At 51.9% G+C, this 9,604-nt stretch overlaps 1 pseudogene; it reads right to left on the reverse strand.

The window, feature by feature from the left end:
* Nucleotides 1-8,177: 8,177 nt before the first annotated feature.
* On the reverse strand, nt 8,178-9,155 carry LOC102454324 (olfactory receptor 52R1-like; annotated as a pseudogene).
* Between the last annotated feature and the right edge of the window lie 449 nt (nt 9,156-9,604).

Raw genomic sequence — 9,604 nt, forward strand, 5'->3', positions numbered from 1 at the left:
GATGAGCTGCGGGACACATCCCACTGGGGCAGAACAGCTCCGGAGGCCTGCGAACGATTAGCAGAGTGTGCGAGGGCTTGTGCGTGCAGAGAAGGGCTAACCGTCTGGCTGGGTGTGTGCTAGGCTCGTTGTATGGCTGCTCTCTGTGTCACTATTTGGTGTATCCCGGAGTGTGGGTCGGCTTTTTCCCCTCACCCCAATTCTAAGAGGAAGCCTGACAAGGCACTGGAGGATGCAATAAGTAAAGCGTTGAAGGATGGTATAATAGATACCAATCCACATGGCTTTATGGGAAATAGGACATAAGAACATGAGACCGGCCATATTGGGTCAGACCAATGGTCCATCCAGCGCAGGATCCTGTCTGTCAACAACTTCCTCTGGCAAGGAGTTCCACAGGTCGACTGTGCGCTGTGTGAAGCAAAACTTCCGTTGGTTTGTTTTAAACCTGCTGCCTATTAATTTCATTTGGTGTCTCCTCGTCCTTATGTACAGGAACAAGTAAATAGCTTTTCCTCATTCACTTCCTTCATATGTGTCGTGATTTTATAGACCTCTATCGTATCCCTTCTTTGTCTCCTCTTTTCTAAGATGAAAATTCCCAGTCTTGTTACTCTCTCTTCATATGGCAGCCATTCCAAACCCCTCATCATTTTCCTTGCCCTTTTCCAATGCCAATATATCTTTATTGAGCTGAAGTGACCACATCTATTCTCAGTACTCAAGCTGTGAGCGTGCCATGGATTGATATAGAGGCAATAAGATATTCTCTATCTTATTCTCTATCCCTTTTTTAAACCCCATCCATCTGAAGAAGTGGGCTGTGCCCACGAAAGCTCATGACCCCATCCACATGTTTTGTTAGTCTTTAAAGTGCTACCAGAGCATTTGCTGTTTTGATGTTTCTCCTCCCGTTCTGTTCGCTTATTTGACTGCCGCTGCGCCCCGAGTGGATGCGTTCAGAGAACTGTCCACACTGTCTCCAAGATCTCTCTCAAGTGCCAATAACTAAATTTGTTCCTGTCATTGTGTATGTGTCATTGGGATTATTTTGTCCAATGTGCATTGCTTTGCATTTATGAAGATTAATTTTCATTTGTTGCCCAGTCACCCTAGTTTGGTGAGATCCTTTTGAAGCACTTCACAGTCCGCTTTGGACTTATTTATTTTGAGTAATTTAGTGTCATCTGCAAATTTTGCCACCTCCCTGTTGATGCCTTTCTCTAGATCAATACATCTGGGCTGTGTCTAGACTGGCCAGTTTTTCCGGAAAATCAGCCGCTTTTCCGGAAAACCTTGCCAGCTGTCTACACTGGCCGTTTGAAATTCCGCAAAAGCACTGACTCCCTACTGTAAGAAATGAGGCCTTTTTGCGGAAATACTATGTTGCTCCCGTTCGGGCAAAAGTCTTTGCACAAAACTTTTGCACAAAAGGGCCAGTGTAGACAGCTGAGATTTGTTTTCCGCAAAAAAGCCCCGATCGCGAAAATGGCGATCGGGGCTTTTTTGCGGAAAAGCGCGTCTAGATTGGCCACGGACGCTTTTCCGTAAAAAGTGCTTTTGTGGAGAAGCATCTGTGCCAATCTAGATGCTCTTTTCCGCAAATGCTTTTAACGGAAAACTTTTCCGTTAAAAGCATTTTCGGAAAATCATGCCAGTCTACACGCAGCCCTGTTGAATAGGATTGGTCCCAGCATGGACCCTTGGGGGACCCCGCTCGTTACCTCTCTCCATTCTGAAAACTGGCCATCCATGAGAGGACCTTCCTTCGTATCCCACGACAACGTACTTTACTTGTCCCCATGGTTGTTGATCATCTCATCACTTCTTCTCTCCAGGTGAAGGAGTCTGGCCTGAGCCAGTCTGGGGACAGCTGCCTGGCCCCACCAGCCTTCGGTCACTTACACACTCTTCTCTAGGACAGTCCGGCCCTGGCTGTGCCCGGCCGAGTAACACAGGCAGCTCCGGCCCTCTGACTCGGTCCCCTGTGGTAGCCAACCCCTGACCCTGGCCCCTCCCAGGCATCCCGGCTCCTCAGCCCGAGCAGGGAAGGGGATCTTGGGGCAGTTCTGGCAGTCTGGGGTTCGTTTTCCCTCTGGTGTCCTGCAGGGCTAAGCGCCCCCCCCCCAGACCAGCTCTGCGGCTGAACGCCGCCCTAAGCCCAGACCTGCCGGCTGACGGGCCCAAGAGCTGGAGAATAGATGGGAACGGGCGAATCCCCCAATTCACAGCCAGTTGTGCCAGAGGAGTCTGGCCTCTCTCTGCCGGCGGGGAGAGGGCACCATGTCGTCCTTACAGCCCTGCTGGGCCCCTCCCGAGCTGCGCTCGCCCGGCCTGACACGTCTAGCCACGCAGGCCCCAGGAATTCGCTCTGTCTGTGCCCTGTCCCGCCCGGCCTTCCCCTGCAGGGCCGCAGGGCTGCCCCCGGCCGGGGAGAGCTGATGGGCTGGTGGGTGGGGGGTGTCTCTGAATCGCGCTGCACCAGCCCCACTCAGGGACAGGCGTGGATCCGGACACATGCCTGAGTCAGGCTCTGTGAGGCAGGAGGGCTGTAGCGTTTGCACTGTTCTTGGGGCACCGCTCCCTCCCGCCCCGGGAATGCTACCTGCCCTGGGAGGGTGAGCAACGCGGACCTGGCTCCATATTCCCCAGTACACACACACACACACACACACACACACACGTGCATACACAATACACACACACTCCATGAACACAGAGACACATGTGCATGTGCACACACAGTACACAAACACGCGCACACACTGCACATACACAAACACACTAGCGTGCACGCACACGCCACAGACAACAGAGCATGCACTCGCCGGCACACAGTCTGTGCACATTCACACAAGCATGCACAGCAAGCACAATCTGAATGTGCGCACACGCACCCATGCACCTGCACACACACTACAGAGACACACACACAGCATGTTCACACACACACACACACACACACACACACACACACACACACACACACAGCCCAGGAGGGTGGCAGGTGGCTGGTGGAAGCTGTCAGAGTGTTATCTCACCTGCATGGGCTGGATTTGGAAACAAAGGCTCTTTCTAAACCCTACCGACACTTCCCAGGGCTGTGCAAGACCCGTCTGTGTCCGGGGTCTTGTCTCACCGCTCAGGAAGACGGGTGAGAACACCCCCTACCTGTGGGTGATCCTGCCAAGTCCCCGCTAGCTCCTCAGAGCACCGCTGTGACTCACACGGCTCCGCGCATGGGTCAGGAACAGCCCTGCCTTCTTGGCTTGGTACAGTGGGGCCGGCTATAAATCAACAGCCCCAAATCCCGGCAGAGTCTCCACATGGCTGGCAGGCCCTAGGGACTCCAGTGTTTACTGAAAGCAAAATGCCTCTCTGCAGACTAACGGGCTGAGGAGAAATTAACCCTCTTGTTCTCCTCAGGGGCTGGGAATTCCTCTGCTAGGAGACCTGGTAGCAGGCCCTCCGCTCACCCCGTCCTCTGCAGGATCCCTAAAAGCCCTCTGCTGAAAGGGAACAGTGACTCAGGGAAAGAACAGAACATCTTCAGATCCTGTCAGACCATGTGCCCCCAAGAGTACCACAGGAGTTGGCCAAGACACCCCCTGAGCTATTTTAGACAACTCTTGGGCACTGTGGGACTGGAAAAGAGCCCCGTGCTGTGCCAGTGTTTGAGAGAGGTACACGAGATGCACAGATAACGGTACCACGCACCAGCCGCTGTAGTTTGAGCAGATAACCCAAGCACTGTGGAGAAGCTCATTACAGCTTGAACCTCACTAATCCAGCACTCTCAGGGTATGTCTAGACTGCATCCCTCTGTCGGCAGAGGGATGCAGATTAGGCAGGTTGACATTGCAAATGAGGCAGGGATTTAAATATTCCATGCCTAATTTGCATAAAAATGGCCACCGCGTTTTGCCGACTCAGCACTTTGTCTAGAAAGCGGCCGTCTAGAGGGGGATCTGTGGAGAAAGAAAGCCTTTTCGACAGATCCTGTAAACCTCCTTGCAGGTGGCATAAGGGATCTGTCGAAAAGGCTTTCTTTCTCGACAGATCCCCCTCTAGACGGCCGCTTTTTGCTGACAAAGTGCTGAGTCGGCAAAACGCGGTGGCCATTTTTATGCAAATTAGACACGGGATATTTAAATCCCTGCCTCATTTGCAATGTCGACCTGCCTAATCTGCATCCCTCTGTCGGCAGAGGGATGCGGTCTGGACATACCCTCTGGGCTGGCAGCATCCACGGTCCAGCATGACTTCAGTGAGCTGGATGTCCACTTGTCGTGTGTGGCCAAGTTTCCCACGGTACCATGAAGTTTTTTCTAACCACCAGTCCTGGCGTTCAATGTTCTGTGCTGTTATTTAGCTCTAATTTACCCCTAAATATATTCTAAGATCCCAGTAAGCAGTGGAAGTACAGAAAGGGGGAGAGGTTGACACGTTGGAGGGCAGGGAGAGGGTCCAGAGTGATCTAGACAAATTGGAGGATTGGGCCAAAAGAAATCTGATGAGGTTCAACAAAGACAAGTGTAGAGTCCCTGCACTAGGGACGGAAGAATCCCAAGCATAGTTACAGGCTGGGGACTGACTGGCTAAGAAGTAGTTCTGCAGAAAAGGACCTGGGGATGCCAGTGGATGAGAAGCTGGATATGAGTCAACAGTGTGTCCTTGTAGCCAAGAAGGCTAATGGCATATTGGGGTGTATTAGGAGGAGCATTGCCAGCAGATCCAGAGACGTGATTATTCCCCTTTATTCGGCTCTGGTGAGGCCACATCTGGAGAATTGTATCCAGTTCTGGGCCCCCCATTACAGAAAGGATGTGGACGCATTGGAGATGGTCCAGCAGAGGGTGACCAAAATGATTAGGGGGCTGGAGCATATGACTTATGAGGAGAGGCTGAGGGATTTGGGCTTGTTTGGTCTGCAGAAGAGAAGAGTGAGGGGGGATTTGAGAGCAGCCTACAACATGTTGAAGGGAGGTTCCAAAGAGGCTGGAGAGAGGCTGTTCTCAGTGGTGGCAGGTGGCAGAACAAGGAGCAAGGAACAAGAACAAGGAAAAGTTTTCCGTTAAAAGCATTTTCGGAAAGCGTGTCTAGATTGGCAGGACTCTTTTCCGCAAAAGCACTTTTTGCAGAAAAGCGTCCATGGCCAACCTAGACGCACTTTTCCGCAAGAAAGCCCGAATCGCAATTTTCGCGATCGGGGCTTTTTTGCCGAAAATAAAACTCTGCTGTCTTCACTGGGCCTTTTGCACAAAAGTTTTTCGGAAAAAGACTTTTGCCCGAATGGGAGCTGCATAGTATTTCCGCAAAAGCACTGACAATCTTACATGAGATCGTCAGTGCTTTTGCGGAAATTCAAGCGGCCAGTGTAGACAGCTGGCAAGTTTTTCCGGAAAAGTCTAGACACAGCCAGAATGATTTGAACCCAGACAAGTCTACGATTCCTTCAAGGTATGTGGGGCATGGAAGAGGACTGAACCAAGAGAAGATAATGAGTAAAGAAAGGGAAAAAGTGAATCTAGTTGTGATCAGGGTAATTTTCTTTATTTTGTGGTGTGGTTTGAATTGCTTCCCTTGCCCATGCACCATCTAAGAATTGTTCCCAGAGATTTTCTTTGTGCTTTAATTTGTTTTCCTTTGTTACTCTATAAAACCTGCCAACCAAGTTTGCTTTCTTGAGTGTAGCTTTTGTTAAAGTGACGATTTGATTCCTGTGTCCTGGAAGGTAACAACAGGTCTGTCTGCAGGCCTCAGACTGAAAGGACAGCTACCAAAGACTGCAGCTTGTTTTTCTCTTTTCTTTTTTTAAGCTCTTTTGGGTCAAAAGAGCTTGGGTACCCCTTGGGGGAGAATTCAAGTCCCCCCCCCAGTTTTAGGGATAAATCACTTGATAGTGGCAGCTACCCCCTCACTAAAGTCAGTGAATCTGTGACTCTGGGGAAGTTTGTACGCAGACCCTGAGGAGGCAAAGTATATTTATAGTCTTTGTGGGCCCCCAATTTCTGCACTCGGAGTGCCCGAGTGGGGAACAGCCCTGAAAGCGTCTTAACATCACACCCATTCTTGTGATATTGTCGGGGAAATCTCGCTCCTCTGGGGTACAGAGCCCCCAGAAGGGTCCGAGGCTGGAGGTCAAAGCAATGAGGCAGGAGAGAAATCTAGAAGGAAAACTTTATTATGCATGCATGCAGGCTGACAGCTACCAGAGTGAGAGCAGCAGCAGCCCTGAGAGACAGTTTCAAGGATCTTTTATACAGTATGTTCAGACAGTTTAGTTGTTGATTGTTTTCTTTAACATATCAAAGTCTCAGCAGAAGTACTCTGAGATGTTTCTGTTCACACCAGAAGTGCTAGAAGTCAGTTTTACAGTACAAAGCCACATGAGAACCTGAGTGAGGAGTCTACAAGGCAAACTGTGACAAAGATAAGAGTTTACATGACAATATGGGTATGTCTACACTACAAAGTTAATTCGAACTAACAGTTAGTTAATTCGAACTAACTAACTAATTCGAACAGACGTTAGTTCGAATTAACTTTGATAGGCGCTACACATGCAAACCGCTAGTTCGAACTTAATTCGAACTAGCGGAGCACTTAATTCGAACTAGGTAAACCTCATTCCACGAGGACTAATGCCTAGTTCGAATTAACTAGTTCGAATTAAGTTAGTTCAAATTAGTGCTGTAGTGTAGACATACCCTATGTGACAGACTAGGAGTCTCCATGAAGTTGAGCTAGGAGGCATTGTAAGGGTCTTGATTAGAGTTAATTTGATTTCTCTCTGTTACAGGGAGAGAGGCCTGGAAAACTTTTAACCCTTACAGCAGTTTTCTTTTAGAGCGTTTTGATTTCCTGCACAGTCCCCCCTTAGACACAATTGGAGTTATTTGATTTTTTTCCCACAATATACATTTGAAATAGCCGGCGTCTTATTCCGGTTTCCTGTTGTGATGGCGCGTTGGGGGTCCCCCGTCTCCTGCACCCCGAAATGGCACAAACAGACTCCACCAGCCAGTGGAATTGAGGGTGGTTTATTGCTTCTCCACGATACAGCATAGCACAGATGCAATCTGGTTACAGGAACTGGGGGCTAAGAGGCCTCAGTGCCCCCTTTGAGATGGGGGGATCTCAGCCCCCTCCCCAGTTCCTTCTTCCCTGCTTTCCCGACAGGAACTAACTCCCCTCTCCAAGTCCTGCTCCCAGCCAGGGCAGCATTCCACCTCCCTTTGTTTCTCCCCATGGGGGCTTGGCTGGTTCAACCAGTATGGAGTCACCTTTGCATAATGAGATTTTCCCTGCTGGGTCTTGCTCCAGACAGCAGAGGTCACCACAGCCCAGCAAGTACCCCCACTACGTCACACCTGTCAACCTTGCTGTGCGAGGAATAAGGCAGATGCTGCAATGGCTCTCCGTTCCGATATTTGGTGCTGTGTGCACAATGCCAAATTTTGAAATCGGCTACCTCGAAATAAGCTACACAATGTGCATAGATCCAGGTGCATAGCTTCTGTCGAGCTACGGGCGACTGTGCAGACATACCCGGAGAGAGAACATCTCCCACCCATTGATACCTGTAGACAGATATCATTGTCCTGGCCCTGGAGGTTGGACAGCCTTCTCTCTAGCCTGAGCCTCAGAGCCAGCACATCTATTTGTGGTTTACTGGCTGGAGCACCCCTCCAGAGTCTTCTGGGCTCGCTGCTTCCCTGGTGCTTGGGAGAGTCACTGTGTGGCTTTGCGGCTGAGATCCTAGCTGTAATGGGGGGCAAGAGAGTCCCCTCCCCACAGGCTTGCCTTGTCCATTTGGGTGGTGCTTATCGGTGCAAGGACTGTCCCACGCCAGGTATTTGTACAGCCCCAAGCACAGTGGTTCTTTGCCTCCTCATTTGGTTAGAACAGGGCCACGAGCTAACTTTGCCAATCTCCGCAAGGCTCCGCAGAGAGTCCCAGGGCTACCGGACCTTTGTTTTATTGTTCATTGCCATGGTACGAATACAAACAAGACCAGGGTTGCATGGCAGCTGTCAAAATGAGCGAGCCAGGAGCACCTTCTGGAGTTCAGGATGAGGAGCATCTGGGTGAGGCAGCCATGGGACCCGACCTCACTGGAGCCCAGCCAGAAGATGCTCTGCCTGTTGGGCACGGGGGACGTGAAGAGGACTAGGTCAGAGATGGCCAGGAAAAGGTACATGGGTTCATGCAAGCTGTGGACCGCATATAAAAACCTTGGACACCGGAGTGCGGATCTGCTTGGTTCTCATGCCGTACACGATGGGGTTGAGCATGGGTGGCAGGAGCAGGTAGAGGTTGGCCAGCAGGATGTGGACAGCTTGGGGGACGCTCTGGCCGAAGCGGTGAGCCAGGAAAGAGAAGAGCCCGGGGACGTAGAACAGGAGGATGACGCAGACGTGGGAAGTGCAGGTGCTGAGGGCCTTGATCCGGGCCTGGCCTGAGGGGAGGCGGAAAACAGCCCGGAGGATCATGACGTAGGAGAGCGCGATGCACACGACATCCAGGCCCCCCACAAGCAGGGCCACCATCAGGCCGTACGCCGCATTGAGCGTGGTGTCTGCGCAGGCCAGCTTCACCACAGCCATGTGCTCGCAGTAGGAGTGGGGGATGAGGCGGGCCTGGCAGAAGGGAAGCCTCCTGAGGAGCAAGGGGAAGGGGGCTACAAGAATGAGGCTTCTGACCGAGACCAGCACCGCCATCTTGGCCACCGTTGTGATTTTCAAGATGGCCGTGTAGCGGAGGGGGTGGCAGATGGCCACATAGCGGTCCAACGCCATGGCTGCAAGGGTGCCCGACTCCATCAACAAGAAGCTGTGGAAAAAGAACATCTGGGCGAGGCAGGCGTGGAACCCGATCTCCCCGGAGCCCAGCCAGAAGATGCCCAGCATGTTGGGCACGGTGGACGTGCAGAGGACCAGGTCGGTGACGGCCAGCATGGCCAGGAAGAGGTACATGGGCTCATGCAGGCTGGGGTCTGCCCTTATCACAAAGAGGACCACGCAGTTCCCCAGCAGGGCCATGATGTACATGGAGCACAGCGGGATGGCGACCCAGCGCTGCGTGGCCTCCAGGCCCGGGATGCCGACCAGCAGGAACGAGGCGGGCCGCAGGCTGCCGTTGACAGACGCCATGATGAGCTGCGGGACACATCCAGCTCGGGAAGAACAGCTCCGGAGGCCTGCGAACGATTAGCAGAGTGCGTGAGATCCCTGTACGTGCAGAGAATAGCTAGTGCTCTGGGGGGGGGGGTCTGTGGACCAGGGTCACGCTACAGCTTCTGTCTGTGATGGTTCTTGGCAGCGTTCCCTTTCCCCGTGGAATACAGGATGGTGTAAGGATAAATTAAGACCCAGTGGCCTTTTAGGAGACATTCAAATGCTGCCCAGCTGAGTAGCCAAGCACCCACTGCGCCAGCCTGTTTCTACTGGTGGTGCACCTCTGCACGTGACTTGGCACACGTGACACATTTTATTCCGCACATGGATGGAAAAAGGTAGAGGGAACATTTACAAGCCCAGAAAGCAGTCTGTCAGTGCCAATACTGGGGGGGTTCGTCTACACTAGCCACCCTAGTTCGAAC

Source organism: Pelodiscus sinensis, chromosome 1, assembly GCF_052426305.1.
Source record: "Pelodiscus sinensis isolate ZL-2025 chromosome 1, ASM5242630v1, whole genome shotgun sequence".
NCBI lineage: Eukaryota > Metazoa > Chordata > Testudines > Trionychidae > Pelodiscus > Pelodiscus sinensis.